Source organism: Agelaius tricolor, unplaced genomic scaffold, assembly GCF_023055355.1.
Source record: "Agelaius tricolor isolate 1412-34295 unplaced genomic scaffold, bAgeTri1.0.p SCAF_3, whole genome shotgun sequence".
Classification (NCBI taxonomy): Eukaryota; Metazoa; Chordata; class Aves; order Passeriformes; family Icteridae; genus Agelaius; species Agelaius tricolor.
The window spans coordinates 22,979,749-22,995,655 of NW_027269263.1; positions in this window are offsets into that span (position 1 = coordinate 22,979,749).

Sequence of the window (15,907 nt, forward strand, 5' to 3'; positions counted from 1 at the left end):
ATAGAGAAGTGTTACCAGACTTCACACACCTTCCCATAAATTCCATGCATGAAAAAAGGATGAAATTGTGCTAGAATTCACACAGAACTGCTTCACAGAAAAATCTCCTGTATCTTTTCTGGTAACTGGAACCCAAACCAAAATGAAGCCTCAGCAGTCTGTTAGAAGCTCCCCTTTCACTTTTATCTTACAGCAGAAGCAGGAGAAATAAAAACTTTCTCTTCCCCCCCCACAGACCATGTGTTTGTGCACATGAATAGGGGTTTGCACACTGCCAGATCCCTCTGCAGCACAAGTTTAATCTTGATCACATGTGGGCATATGACTGCATTGCTGTCAAACCAGACAGGGCACATGATGGAGTTTTCACTGTCTTTTTCTGTTAACATGAAGTTAATGTCAGCAGGGGGAGAGTGGATGACACCTGATCTCTCACAAGGTCCAGCAGGACGAATTTAACCCCTTGTGTTCCTCTGAAGGGATCCAACAGGGCAGAAGGGGTGTGTGGCAGGCCAGCACCCTGAAGCCTGGGGCTGTGCCAGCCTGGATGCCATGAGGACAGCCCAGAAAGGAGGAGTGAATGAGCCAGCCAAGGCCTCCCAGCAGGACACAATCCCAGATGCCAGCTTGCACTGGCAGTTTTAAAATGGATTTGCACTTGGCATCCTTGCTTGAGCCATGGCACAGCAGCCTGTGGTGCTGCTCTTCATTGTTCACCTCACGGGACATCACCTCAGAGTGACATAACTTTTTAAAAATTAATTCTAAAATAGCTCTGCTTGTACCCTGCCAATGTTCCGCTGTAAGGTACAAGGCTCACAGCGTGCATTTGCCTCCCTGGATCAAGAAGAGAAGCTGAGATCCCTCTCCTGGCCTTCTCTGACAGACTGCTACCATCTTGTGGCCATTCTCGCTCCCTCTGTTGGCAACAGCACCCGACCTCCTTAAAAGCTTATTCTGTTTTCCCCGTCCTCTTAGCTGTTCCACTAGAAATAAACAATTCTCTGGGAAAGAAGTAGCTAACCCAAAGCTGTTCTGTGACACTGTAGAAAAAATCAGATTAAAGAAAAACCTGTCCAAAACACTTTTCATAAAGTTTACACAAGAATCTGAAAATAGCACCTATCACTTCATTTTGCAAAAGTAAATAAAATTCTTCTAAGGAAATATAACACCCTTTATAAAAGATTAAAAGATTAAAACCAGACTTTGCTGCTCATGCCTCCTCAGCCAGCTGAGAACACCCTGTCCCAGCTATAGGGGCAGGAGGGTAACCCAGGCATGGGGTAGTGGTGCAGTGCATGCATTACAGACACTAGGTCTGATTCTTCTGCAGGCCACAAAACAAACCAAAAAAGGCAGCTCTTCTCTGGAAATATAAGATCCTTTAGGAAAAATTAATAATTTGTGAAATACAATTTCTTCAATATCAAAAAAATCTTTAGGGCACTCATCCTGAATTCCTGTCACCCTTGATTCAATCAGAAACAAATTAAGACTTAGAAAAGCAATCTAAATCTTCAAGAAAGCAGTTTACATCAAGCTGCTACCAACACAAGCTTTTTTTTTTTTCCCAAGAAAGAATACAAAAATTCTCACCAGAGGTACCCAAATTTCCTGGGGATCCCAGACTAAAGTTTAGGCTGTGAAGCTGCCCCTGTCAGCAGCAAACTTTAGAGGTCATGTAAGGGATAATGCTGCCCAGTGGACAAGACAGATTTATGACATAGTTTTCATTGGCAGTTCTTCCACTCCAAACTCTGAGCAGTCACTCCTGCCTCCTACCCCTGCCCTCTCTGCCTCTCCTGTTCACCTCTCTAAACAAAGGATAGACTCTTCACAAAACACTGCACCTTACACATTATTCTGATTTAAATGATGATTTTTTTTAGTGTCACGATGATAGAAATAAAATTGGATAATTGAAATAAAAACATATGACTGAGTTTATTTGATTTATGATTAGATTACAGAAATTATTGTTTATACAAGGGAAGTAAATCTGATCATTCAACTGGCATTTTGGGAAAAGAAAAAAGCAATTCTGGAAATCAACCTGCTTGTCCCTCAGGACCATCTTCCCTACAGAGAAAGAAACTCCTCCATTGCTTTCCAGCGCCGAAGGTGCAGAGTCTGACTCTAGAGGGGGTTGTGTAACCACGCGTGGAGTGTGACTATGACAGGGAGGAGGAAACTTTCCTGGGAGTGTGAAGAAGCGCTGGGCAGTCCCTCCTGTCATGTACAAACTGATACACCCATAACAAATATAACTCCTGGTACAGAGGTCGTGGCATTTGTCTTGTGGCAGCAAACAGCAGAACTCCCATGAGTGTGTTAGCACTGGAGAATGTTTGTGGAGCTCTGTTTTTCATCCATGATCAAGAGCACACAGTAACATGCTGAGCACTCCAAGAAGGTTTGAATTCTCCCTCTTCTGCTCAGTAAAGAACACATCACCCACAGCCCCTTCTGGGGCCATGTGTCCCCTTGGTGACTTGCTTTGGGCGAGGTCCAGGGGGCTGGGCAGCCATGCCCACCTGCAATTCAGAGAAATCCTGGGGATGTATATTCACACAGAACCTACTTGGACTTCTCTGTCAGCCAAGGAACTCACCACTGGTGCCTCTAGAACCAGTGGAGGAAAAGCAGGTTTTCCAGGGAGCAAACCCAAGCAGATGCAAAATTCAGTGTTCTGAACTGTTCCTCATGAGTACACACCTTCATGGACAACAGAGGAAGCTGGAGGAGTCCAGCCAGTTTGCTTAGGTGGCTGTGACCTCCAACACCACAGTTATCCCTGACCTCCTGTGCAAACTGACCTTTCTGTTGGGCCTTCCTCACACAACCCACCAGACTTTGCTGCTCATGCCTCCTCAGCCAGCTGAGAACACCCTGTCCCAGCTATAGGGGCAGGAGGGTAACCCAGGCATGGGGTAGTGGTGCAGTGCATGCATTACAGACACTAGGTCTGATTCTTCTGCAGGCCACAAAACAAACCAAAAAAGGCAGCTCTTCTCTGGAAATAAACAAAAACTAGCCTGCTATGGACTTCCAATTTTATTTTAGTATTTAAGTTTAATTGGTTTAAGATCAAGACTCTCCTCTAGCTAATTTATGACAGCTTGCACTGTTCTTACATATTAAGACCCTTTCAATTATTCCCCTACATTTTTCCTTTAAAAAAGGGAAAATTTTCCTTTTAAAAACCACAAGGTGGTAGATAAGGAAAGGGAAAATATATTAGTGATCACATTACTGTGAAGCTCTAAACAAAATTGGAAATTGATCTACTCATACTTAATTGTTCTTGACCTAGGTGAGTATTTCTCTCAGTCTCACCTTGCAGCTCACCCTTAACCACCAGTTTATGAGCCAGGCCTCCCTTAGAGCTCAGTATCCCCTGCAGGTTAAAAATGTGTTCACGGGTTTTGTGTTTAATTCCTTTACTTCTCATATATGATGTCATCTACACTTGAAACCTGCTCCTTCAAATGAAAATCTTTTATTTATTATGGGGTTTTGTCTGTTGTGAAGAGAATTAAATCTAGAAACCAGACCTAAAGCAATAAGAATTTTTTTTTCTGGTCAAAAATTAGTACTACTGGTGCTGTATCTGATTCAGACCCAAAGCAAATACAAAGTTACATGAAACCAAACTTCTGTCTTTTGGCCTGATATAAGGAGATAGTAAGAAGGATAGGGAATGCTTTGAAAGGGGATCCTTTCATATCTATGTTCCTATGACAAGTAACTAACTCCAAGCAGTGTTGCAGTCAGTGCACAGTACCAGCAGTCCCAACCATCCAATTAATTGATTTTTTTTTTCAAAGCCTTTTCTCTGCCTGTCATGTTTTCATTCAAGTGGCTTTTCCCAACTTCGAAGAATTCCTTCCTTTATTCCTTGTAACCCCCAACTGACTTCAGATGTCTCCTTGTTACCTCTAAAATGCAGTTTGTCCAGATGCAGGCCTGCATTTCTACACAGAACTCCTCCTTGTTACTGTCTGTATAAACCTATGTTTACACCACACAAAGGCAAACAAAATAAAACAAATTAGCCATACGTGTCAATTAGAGAAATTGCTGTCACAGCTAAATTGAGTGAAACAAAGCTGCAGGCAGATAAAGTTCAGACTTCAGTCCTGAGGTCTTGCAGTTTCAGTACAAATCTCATGTCCAGTTTTTAGCAATGTCAGCACTGTATTTCAGGGTTACAGGGTTAAATGAGAATGTCAGCTAATAACTGATTTTATGCAGTCTGTACAGAAGTCCTGGTGCAAGCCTGTTTTGAGTTAGTGAAGACTAAGGCAGTTTGTGTCCTTTATATATACAAAAAATTGCAATTCAAAAATAATAAAATAAAAATTGGAAATGCACAGAGGTGGGACTGAGACATCTATGACCTTATTCTGCCTCCTTTTCAGAGTGGATACTCACTACCCCTGAATCATTGTACACTACAACAGGTTTGGACACAATGCTGCCATAGCAAACTCCTGACAAAGGAGGTTTTATCTAGAAGTGATTTATCTAGGAGGAGATGTGAACAGCCTAAGAACCCTAGATGTCAGATGTAGGCAGATGAAGCCCTTGCTTTGATCTCCTTTACAAATATAATTCAAAACTTGATGAATCAATGTGATTTTCCATGTAATTTTAAAGCACTTGGGAATAAGTTATTTTGCTATAGATGAGGAAGGAAAGTAGTCACAATTACACATCTACCTCATCTTCTTTAAGTTCTGCTTACTTATCCCAGAAGTCCAGTCCTGTTACTTATCCCAGAAGTCCAGCTCAGCTCAATCCATTGTTCTCAGTAAAAAACAATATGAACCAGCTTAAAATGAGTTTGTTGAGAAAATATGAGCAAAGAATGATAAGAGCCAAAAGAGAAAGTGAAAAATATGAGATCTGTGTAGCTGCAACATCAACACTGAAGTCTGTGTTGGAAGGATATTTTGTTTTTGCCAAAAATTATAAACAAAACCTGGTCAGATTGGATCAGTTCTTGAATACAGGCTTCTCTGTTTGGCAAGGATTCACTGGACAGAGTTGAAGGGATTAGTTGCCTTATTCCACTGTCATTGGTTGAGTATCAGATTTATTTATTCTTTCCTGTGTTTGCTAAGTTGATCCAGTTGCCTTGGATGAACTTGGAACTTCTGACCGTTGTTGATTTTGGTCCTGGGATTCTTTTACATGGATAAGAAAGGATTATAGTAGGTTTGCAGTCCTAAGATAACTAGTTGTGGCCACAAAATGTTCAGAAGCTCAAAACTGAAAGGGGTTTGGTACCTTTCTTGAGGCAAATACAGTTAGTAAAGGCTTGTAATACACAGAAAAGCAGTGGTACTGTTTGAGATAAGTTCATTTAGAAATTAGCTGCTTCTGCAGGATGGGCATATTACCTGTCATGAGTAAGGTGCTACACTTGGTGCCCAGGAGAACTGGTAAGGGCTGTGTGGGAAGGAAACTCTGTCCTTTGCAACTGGACATGCTAATTTACTGCAAGGGAAAAGATGTGCAGAACACTCTGAACATCAGCTCCCTGCCTTTTTGCAAACAAGGACAGGGATTTCTCTTACAGTCTTTTAGTTGCTGTGCTTTAAAAATTAACTTTCCATGAATTAATTACTGACTTGAATTTTGTGCACAAGCAACTGGAAGTGAATCTTATTTCAGCCTGTACAGCTCTCCAGCAATGTGGGTGTTGTGGTGTTGTGATTCTCAGCCTTCATTAATGAAACTTTCCAAGCAAGAGGAAGAAAACTGCTGCCTTGAAGTGTGGCCAGTGGTCCCTCCTGTTCCTGAGGAATGACAAGCAGTTAGTAATTCCTGGGACAGCAAACATCAAGCTGCAGTAGAACATGGGTGCTTGCTTGGCACTGAATGTGTTCTCTAGGTGATCATCATACACACAAACTCAACAAATTCCTTAAGCACCTCCTTTTAAAGCACAGTGTGGAGAATGTTCTAAGAAGCTCTACTTATTACTTAGAGTTCTAATGAAGACACCAGTTGCATTACTGCCATGCTTGGTGAGATTAGGCATCCTCTCCCAGCAGTTGCTTAGACTTTGATTTATAACACTGTGAATCAGATTTGCACCTGATTCACTGCAGGGTGCTTCTTCATGGCCTTGCACATTGTTTGACACTACCTCATGCTACAGTGCTAAGCAGCATCCCACTGTTTGTCTGCTCTCTGCCTACTAATTCTGTGTCCTACAAATTCAGAATTCTACAAATACTGTCTGACCCCACACTGACCTTCACACAAGCACACACACACAGTGGTGCTACTTCCAAGCAAGCAATGTGCAGGCAGGGATGCTTTAGTGCTTCATTTCTGACAGCTTTAGCAAGGAACCAGCCTGTACAAACATGGCTTGTGGCCACTGCTGTACTCAGAAACCAGCTGTAAGGAACAGCACAAGAAATGGCTGGTAAAGGTCTGCAAATAAATCAAGTATCGCAAAACCAGTATAAGGCAAGACAGACATTATTATTTCTCACTCACTTGGGTGTTCCAGTTGGCTGACCAAGACACCTACTACTTTGCCCACTACTATCCTTACACCTACAACAACCTGCAGGAGTACCTGGTGGCCATCTCTAAAGGCCCAGTGGTGTCTAAGTTCTGCAAGGTTCACATCTTATGCTGCTCACTGGGAAACACAGTCTATGTTTTAACTATCACCACCACTACCCCCTCCAAAAGTGGCAAGGGCACTGAGCAGAAGGCTGCAATACTGACAGTGAGGGTGCATCCAGGAGGAACTAAGAATTCCTGGATAACAAAGGGCTTTATGGATTTCATTCTTGGTGACTCATGTAAAGCTCAACTCATGCAGGATAATTTTGTCTTGAAAGCAGTACCTATATTTAATCCAGGTGGTTTGATCGTGGGAAATCACCTCTGCATTTTAACAGGCCAGGAGCTGTACTTCAAATACAGATCTATTGTGAAGAAATGTTCCCCTTCCATCTGGTATAACTAAAGCATGGTCAAAATGTAATCTTATTTTCTTTCCCTTTAGAATACCCTATTCTCCTTTCCACTATATCTTTGTTAGTTTGATGTCTCTATTATGTCCCTTATTGTTTTGGTATTGTTTACATCTTTGCACTGCACCCAAGCCTTTCTGATTGCTTTTTTTAGGTTAAGTTTCTTTTCAGAATGGGTTATTTTTTCTTCAGTATTGTGCAGGATTTCTTTTGATATATTCTCTCTTTTCTGGTAATATCTTCAGAGTAAAAGAGTAGAAAAGAACAATGTCTTGTTCTTCAAGACATTTTCAGTGTATTTCTCCCCATGTACTCTGCAAAAATTTACTGATCCAATTCCTTATTTCTTTCATTTTCTTCTTTTCTGGCATACAGCCACTTTTGAGAATGAAGTTAAGTTTCGAATAGATCCCAGATGTCCTTTTGATAGCAAAGATTGCCAAGTTTGCTGTATGTTTTGCTACAAATGGCTTTGATTTCTTGTGCAGACTTCTACTCACAAAGGCATTGATGGATATAAAATTAAGCCTTCTAGTAATAAACTAAACCCCAAACTGTAAACTAAATCTCTCCAGTTTAACTTGTATAACAAACTAACACAAAAAAGACTCTTGTGCAGAAAGCCAGCATCAGAATTAGTACATTTAATGTTTTTCACCTTGTTACAGCCTGTATTAAATAATGTTCATTTTGTTTCAAATGAATACTTTGGCCTGTAGTTCCCTAACTTACAGGAGACTGATGCTTCAGGCTGCAGACAAAGCACTCCTTTCCATATAAAAGACTTGGGGTCCATAGGACAGTATTTCCACAATGTGGAAATACTTGGACTACTGTGTAAATAATATGCAGGTAAAGAAAGTTTTCCCTACACCCTTTCTCCTGCCTCATTAGTCCAGCTGTAAAAAACATAATAGGCTGTAGGTTTATAGCAATAATAAATTTGATAACTGCTTTCTCTAAGCAATAAACTAAATTTGTGGTATTTCTTGCTATTATCTATGCCTGAGGGAACATGAGAAGGCAGTGAAACAGCAAGCAAGGGTAAATTCCAAGGTCCTGAATTTTGATGTGTAAACTGGAATTCCAAGTAACTTAGAAGTATTCAGATATGCCACAATTTATTATATCTTCTCTGTATCTCATAAAGAATGCCAGAGTAAATGCTAGAAGTGTTACTAAACTAGACTTTCAAGAGTCACACTATTCAATTTAACACTTTTTAAAGATTGCACACAAACATTTTAGTCAAACCTTAACAGGCAGTTCACTGGAAGAAGCAAAGCACTGTATCTGTGCCAGGTGGCCTTTCTGAGGAGAAAAAAATCTGTGGTGGTACAGAGCTTGCATCACTCAAATACAGTCTATTGCATCACTCAAATCAATAGACTGGTTTTTCTACAGCCTTATATTTTGCAGATCAATCAATGAAAGGTGCATTGTTTGGTTTTGTGTAAACCTTTTTTCATTAACCATGGAAGACACTATTCTGATTGCTTTTAGCCAAACTGGTTAAGTTCAGGGTAACTGACAGCTGAGCAAGGATCTGTATGCTGACCAAACAATACACCTATTAAACATGATCAGCTCCTCTGGGGCTGGGATTGAAGGTGCTTGAGACAATAGTTCGTGTTCAGACTTAGGTGTTTATTGTTTCTTATTAGTGTTACAGCCTCATAGCTGTGAGTTCTGCAGTCTTTCATTAGTAAGGTACAAAATAGTTAACTATCTCTTGTTATAATGTCTTTTAAGGTTAAACTATCCAATTAAGAAATGATACCTAGATTGTTTTCCTTTTTAACTCAATAACTAATCCTTTGAAGCCCACAATGTGGACTTTTCTGTTTAGTGAGAAAATATCTAAACTTATGAAGAAGAAGGAAGAAGAAAGTAAAGAAGAACAACGTGTTTCTGCCTTAAAACTTTCATTTTGTTTCATATTTATTACTATATTTTAAAACTTTAAACTCTAACTTTTCTATTCTGGGATATTACACACTTCTAACTAACTACACATCTGCAATTCTAGTGTTATCAATCAATTTTGGAAGCCTTCTCCACAGCCTCAGGTAAAACATAGTGTTCTCTTGTGGGTCTGTGCCTTTCAGCACAAAGTCTAAAATCTAGGGCTCCAATACTCCTTCTGTGTAGACTGTGAGATCAGAGGTGCAGGTGATTTTAGAGAGGTGAGCATTGTGTGTTATGAAGAGCTGTGGCCCTAACATGGTCATTTATTAGGGAATAAAACCTTTGTATGCTTCTTTTGGGGAAACATTAATACGTTGGATCTATATCATCAAATTTAAGAGGTCCATAGGATAGAAATCAAGATCTGAGCTACACAACTGGTGCTGAAATGCAAAGAAATAAAAAGACATGCATAAGCTTAGATTAAATATTAGGAAAAAAATCTTCACTATGAGGATGAAGACTCAGCAGAACAGGTTGGCCAGAGAAGCTGTTGGTGCTTTATCTCTGGAAGTGATCAAGATAGGTTGGATGGGACTTGGAGCAACCTGGTCTAATGGAAGGTGTCCCTGCCCATGGCAGGGGAGTTGGAACTGCTGATCTTTAAGGTCTCTTCCAACCCAGACTACTCCACGATTCTGTGATGGTTCTGTGATCTTGATGCATCGTCAGAGAACAAGTCAGATGAGCAGAGCAGACCAGAAGTATTCATTTTCCCTGTAGCTTAACCCTGATCATCCAGGAGGCAGTTTTTGTCCCAAGGAAGGTGGCTGTCACCTGTCAGCTGCTGCAGCACAGCTGAGTAAGCAGTCCCAGGGTCAGGATGGGGAGGGCACAGGCATTAACACAAGGAGTATTGTGCTCTGTACTTTGGTGTCACTTGTACTTTGCAACACCCAGTTCAGAGGGCTCAGGAGCTGTGTCCTCCTCTCACACATGCAGAAGAGCCATCACAGTGTCACTAAGGGCCCATCACCTACATCTAAGCTCATAGACAAATGTAGCCTCAGATTTAAAGAGTGATTTCACAGGATGACAAGGAGACATTTTCTTTTTCTGTAACCTATATTTGCTTGTTTTGCTGAGATAAAAAGGGTTGAAGCATGTTTTTCTCCTTGTTTACTTGGTGTTTGTTTATTTCATGCTTGTGATTGACATACTATTACTCAAGAGGTTTCCCACAGATATGCAAAGCAAACTCCTGTGAGTAAATGACTTTTAGAAAGCTTGGGGATGAAATTTAGCCAACAATAATAGTTCCTGTAAATTGTTGCTTCCTGTTTGTGAGATAAATACTGTAAATAAACAACAGAAAAAAAGGAAAACTTAGCAGAGGAGGAGATGTTCAGGACTGAACACCACTTTGGCCACCTAAGAGCCTGACCCTGTAAGGCTATGCTTGCTACGACCTATAAGCAGCAGTATACATTGCAAAACTATTTGTCATGCCAAGCTTCACTAGGTCCTGTTCTGTCATTTTGGTGCTAAAATACAAGCAAAGACATATTTCATGCAATGAAATTGTACGGATTGCATTCATACATCTTTCATGCAATGAATGAAGTTCTTTTGCTGGATGCCTACCAGAAGCAAAACATGTCAGGGTGATGCTGTTACTATGTAAAGCAAGTAACAACATTTATCAAATCTATCATGATCCCTTCAAGAAACAACTTTTCTTCTTCTCAGGATTATGTATATGCATTTCCCTACGTGGATCTACTTCAGTGACTAAGTAAGTTTATTAGATCAAAAGACTTAACAAAATTTCTGTTGTTGATCTTGATGAAAGTTGTTAAAGGCATTTGAAAAAAATAGCAAGGAATATCACAGCTGCAGTAGAATTTTTGACAGAAATTCATGCTGGAGCTGTACATAGCCCTCAACAACACTTTGCTGATGTTCAGCCTAGAAAAATGTATGGCCTCAAGATGTAAAATAGGAGCACTGTTATTGTTGCCCAGAGAAAGCAAACTATTATTTGGAAAGAAGTCACATTGATGTTTCAATGGGTGATATTGTTTTTATGTACATGCACTTTATAATGCTGACTGCTTTGTTAATGTTTTCATTGGTTCAAGAGGTAGACCAGCATTTCTCGACTTTTGGCATTTTATGCCAATAATTTTTTTCAGAAGCCCAAACATATATATGAAAAACAGAGCAGTGGCAATTAATAATACTGAGAAAGCATAGCTGTCCAGTTCCCAGACTAAAAATAAACAAGCCATATTGAGTAGGAAGTGAGCTCCCTGGTCAATATTATATGTTTGTATCCAGGTTCATAAATATTTGCTAAAAAGAACAGCATAAGGGATTCAACCTTGAGCAGCTTTCTTACATGTACTCCTTCCGGCACTGTGATTATCATGTTTATTTACAATTGTTGGTTTGGGTTGTTGGGGCTTTTTTAATTTGTAACTCTAATATTCCCCTATGAATCGAAATGTTCAACAAGACACCATAAAAAAAAACACCCTAAAACATCAGGAGAATATTTTCACAGCATGGCTAAGAGCAGAAGTCATAAAAGCAAAAATACCCATATTTTTCATCCCAGGAGCAACATGCTGTGGCTGTTTGGGGCTTTTTTTCTGACCAGAGACAGATATATAAAAAATTAATTTAATTAGTGTAACTTTACACAAACAAAAAATTTTGCCACCAAAAGAAAAATACCAGCCTTTACATGGTAACTGTTTTCCCATTAGTTATTGAACTCTTACCAAGATTCCCCTGTCCCAGCCTGGTGTACATTCCCTGAACAGCCCCTAAAGTGGCTGACTGATAGATAATACCTCTTTGTCAACCAGTCTTTTGGAACTTGTTAGTCATAATAATTCGTTCCTGTTTCTATTATTTTTTCAGAAACTCAAGGCACTACTCTGCTTCACAGACACAAGGCAGTGACACTCAACCTAAGATATTTCAAGTACCTGAGCCAGTGAAAGAAAGTAAACATTACAAGTTTGTTTAATTATTTAAATACCAATAAGCCACTTTTTTTTCTATAACCTCAAACCTCAGTAAAGAGTATGTTCCACAAAGAGAAGTACAGAGTTCTTTGGCTGGATTTCCTTCAATCTCAGCATTTGGAAGAGGTCATTTTTCTGTAATTTAAACTGTCTTCATCACATTACTACACTATGATTTACTGATTGACAACAATCTCAGTGGAGAAAAAATAAACCCAAGGCAAATTCCAGAGAGGTTAAAAAATATTTTCTCCTATTTTCAGTAGGGTACATGTATTTGTAATAATGTGCTCATTGGGCTAAATATTATTAATGAAATTCAATATCAACTGTAAAGGCACCTCTTTGCTTAGAATAAAAGGTTTTAAAAAATGTTATAAATATTCTTTGTTTCTCAAGGGACAAACCACCCCATACACTGTCAGGCCTGGCTCATCTCACCTGTTGATCATGGAGCTCACCCAGTGAGTGGTTCTGTGAGGGCAGTGCAGCACTAAAGCCAGCTGCAGCTACCCCGGCCCATGTCCAGCTGTGAGACACATCTGCTGGGTCAGGTCATGCTGAGAGAGAGAGCCCAGGGGCCTGGCCTGCAGCACTGACTTGGGCACTGCCATCAGTGTGGGGGCTGTGCCTGTCACACCAGCCAAGGCACTGGAGATACAGCTCTTGAGAAAAAAGACATATCAGCCACCCACAGCATGCAGGGAGAGATGCAGTTAAAAGGGAGTCCCCTTCTCCCAGCCCCTAAGTCTGGGCACACACCATTGCAGCTGGAATTGACTTCTGTGGGACTGGCAGTCCAGGTAAGCAGAGTGCAAGTACAGTTTAAGCACGGTACAGTTGAGAATATTGCCGTGTTATGATCAGTAAGAACTTGCCTGCCAAAGAGGAGATTAATAAAGAATGTCCCTTTAAATGTTTTTGCAGGCTTGGCAGTTCCTCCCCCAGCTGCAGATTTCATTCCTAGATATTGTGTACTGTAACCAAGGGGAGAAATGTAACAGATCACATTCTTCTAGGCTTTCCCGGAATGGGCATTGCTTAGAGGAAGTTTAACAAACAAATAAATAAATAAATATCCCAGCTCTTAATATTTTTTTCTGTGTTTCTGTGTTTTATAGCCAGACTGGAGTATTATCCCACAGAATCATATGTGGGATAAGGTGTAGTAGTTTACTTTTAAAACAGAAGGGTAAAATCAGCAAAAAATTTTGCAAAGTTCCAGTTCATCTCATGCTTTCCTTAATAATAATAATAATATTACTAAACTGCTGAGTGTTTGCTTTAACTGCACAATGAGAAATGAGAACTCAAGAACTGCAGAGCAGTTAATTCCACTTTAAAACCACATAAATCCTCCTAATGCATGCAAAAATGATGTCCATTTCAGGAAACAATTCCAGGAAGCAACGGTCACACAGGAATTTAGCAGAAGCTGGCTCCTGGAACATGCTCTCCTTTCCCACCCACAGAAAGCAGGACCCAGCAGCCCAAACACTCCATCCAGTCTCTCCTACCTCCAGTAGGCTCCAGGCACACGCAGGTAGAAGCCCTGCTCTCTTTCTCCTCCCCCTTCCCATTCTTTCTCCATGAGACATGTCCTTCCTCACCTCATCCCCATGAGACTTGTGCTTCCCAAGCACTCTGTCATTTGACTTAGGCATTGGAAGCCCAAGAAGCAGGCAGAGCACACCTGTAAAATGTCCCCAGGAAGGGGAATGGAAAGGCAAACTGCATCCTGCCCAGCCTTCAGGCACAATCTTCCCTGCCCAAATACCTGGAAGGAGCAGCCAGGGGAACTGCCTGCTAGAGAGGCAGCCAAAGGTGTGGAAGGAAGCCTCCAGAGTCAGAAGGTCAGCTGGAACCAAGGGCAAGTCTTGAGTCAAATTTGGACTGGACTTCTCCCTTTTGGCAGCTATGGCATCCCAGGAGGCATTAAAAGGAGCAGAGACTGAGACCCTGCTGGGGAGGAGACATGGGGCTCCTCAGGAAACACCGAGAAGTGCTTCTGTCACAGGGGCACAATCAGGCAACCAGCTCTGGCCAGTGAGATGCCACACTTCATGAGTAACATTCCCAAATGGTGTATTTTAAACATTTAAACTTTTTAAACATCACTTCCTAAGAGCACAGTAGTTAATAATTCCAAAATGTTGGAAGTCAAGCAGGGGGACAATCACTCCAGGGAGAAATGCTCTGGCATGGCAGAGCAGACCCAGTGTGGCAGTCATCCTGATTATCCCAGCAAACAGGACCCCAGTGTGAAAGCAAGGATATTTTTTAAAGAGCTGCTTGTGCTTTCTGCCCATGGCAGTGAAACAGCAGATTCACTTCTGGTGCTGAGATCAGCTAAGGAGCTGGTTGATCACCAGATCAGAATTATATACCCTTTTTCTCCCTGAATGACTGAAAATGAATCACGTTCCCAAACTGCAAGACCCCTCCCTCTTGGGAGCACAAACACACCCCTGCCAAAGCACGTTACTTCACTGGAACAGAGGTCTTGCCTCAGAAGTCTCTTACCCCTCAGTTTCCCAACCATCAGCCTCAATGCTAGAAGATGGCCATGTTCAGCCCCAAGGCTTCCTTCTCCCCTTTCAGCTCAGCAGCTCTGGACTGCTGGACTTCATTTACTGCAAGATTTCTGTCTCCACTCACCAGAACCCCTGCCTAAACCACCCATGAGCTGAACTGCTTGATGCAGACCCTTGTCCCTCTCCATGCTGAGGTTATTCCACACACAGATGCACATAGGAAGGCACCCCCCCACCACCACTAGCATGTCTCTGTTCACTGAGCTTCTCTTAGGACTTCCTCCCATATTTCTTTCCACTTACTTTGTGTTCTTAGATGTGAGTGCCAGTATTACAGGTCACAACATGTGTACCACATGGACATTTCTAGACCATGCCTAAGCATGGAATTATGAGGTGAAAATCAGCTTCATGGCTAGGTGCCCCACATGCATCAACCCCCAGCACACAGCCCTCCTAACAGAGGAGGGCTAACCCCACCACAAAGACTGCTAGTAGGACAAACAGCTCCAGACCAGCCCAGGAGGACTAAAGGCAGGAGAGTCTTTGGAGTTCTGCTGTTAATTGCAGCCCTGAGATTTGTGAAAAGTCTCTGTTTTGACCCGCGCATCCGAAGAACGAGTCAGAGCTCTTCAGTTTTTGGTCTCAGCGTTGTTTATTAAATCTTATCTATAAAATTTTTCTCCTGTCCAGCTGAGGTCCACTCAGCAGGACAGCCAGTGGCATTCTGGGGGCGGTGTTGTCTTTTTATACTACAAACTATGTATAACATGTTTACAGTTACTTTCCAATACCTATCACCTATGTTAGACAGTGCACTTCTATTCTAAACCAGTCCCAAAGTGCCAGCATCACAGCAGAAGATGGAGGCAGAGAAGAACAAGAAGAAAGGCTGGATATGCCTAAGTCCCTCCATCTTGTCCCCAAAACCCCCATCCAAAAAATCCCAAAATCTTTCTATTCTAAACCAATCCCAAAGTGCCAGCATCACAGCAGAAGATGGAGGCAGAGAAGAACAAGAAGAAAGGCTGGATATGCCTAAGTCCCTCCATCTTGTCCCCAAAACCCCCATCCAAAAAATCCCAAAATCCACCCTTTCACCCGGTGATAATTTTATTATTACATTATTTAAACTTCTGTGACTTTCTGGTCCTCATACAAAGCTGGTAATTTGCTCCACGGGTCAAAATCAATTCCCCAGGTGTTCTGGGCTGCGTGCCAGGGTCTCCAAGCCCCCCGACAGGGGCCCTGGCAATTCTGGACACCCAGAGGGATGTACTGAGTTCTGACAGGAGAGTTTTCCCCTTCCATAACTGGAGGTGTCAGTGGTTCCCTGTAGCAGCAGGCACCTTGGCGCCTTGCTCTGTGCCTGCGTAAGCATGGCGGCTGCAGGCAGGGAACTGGGGCCACGCTGTGTCTGGGA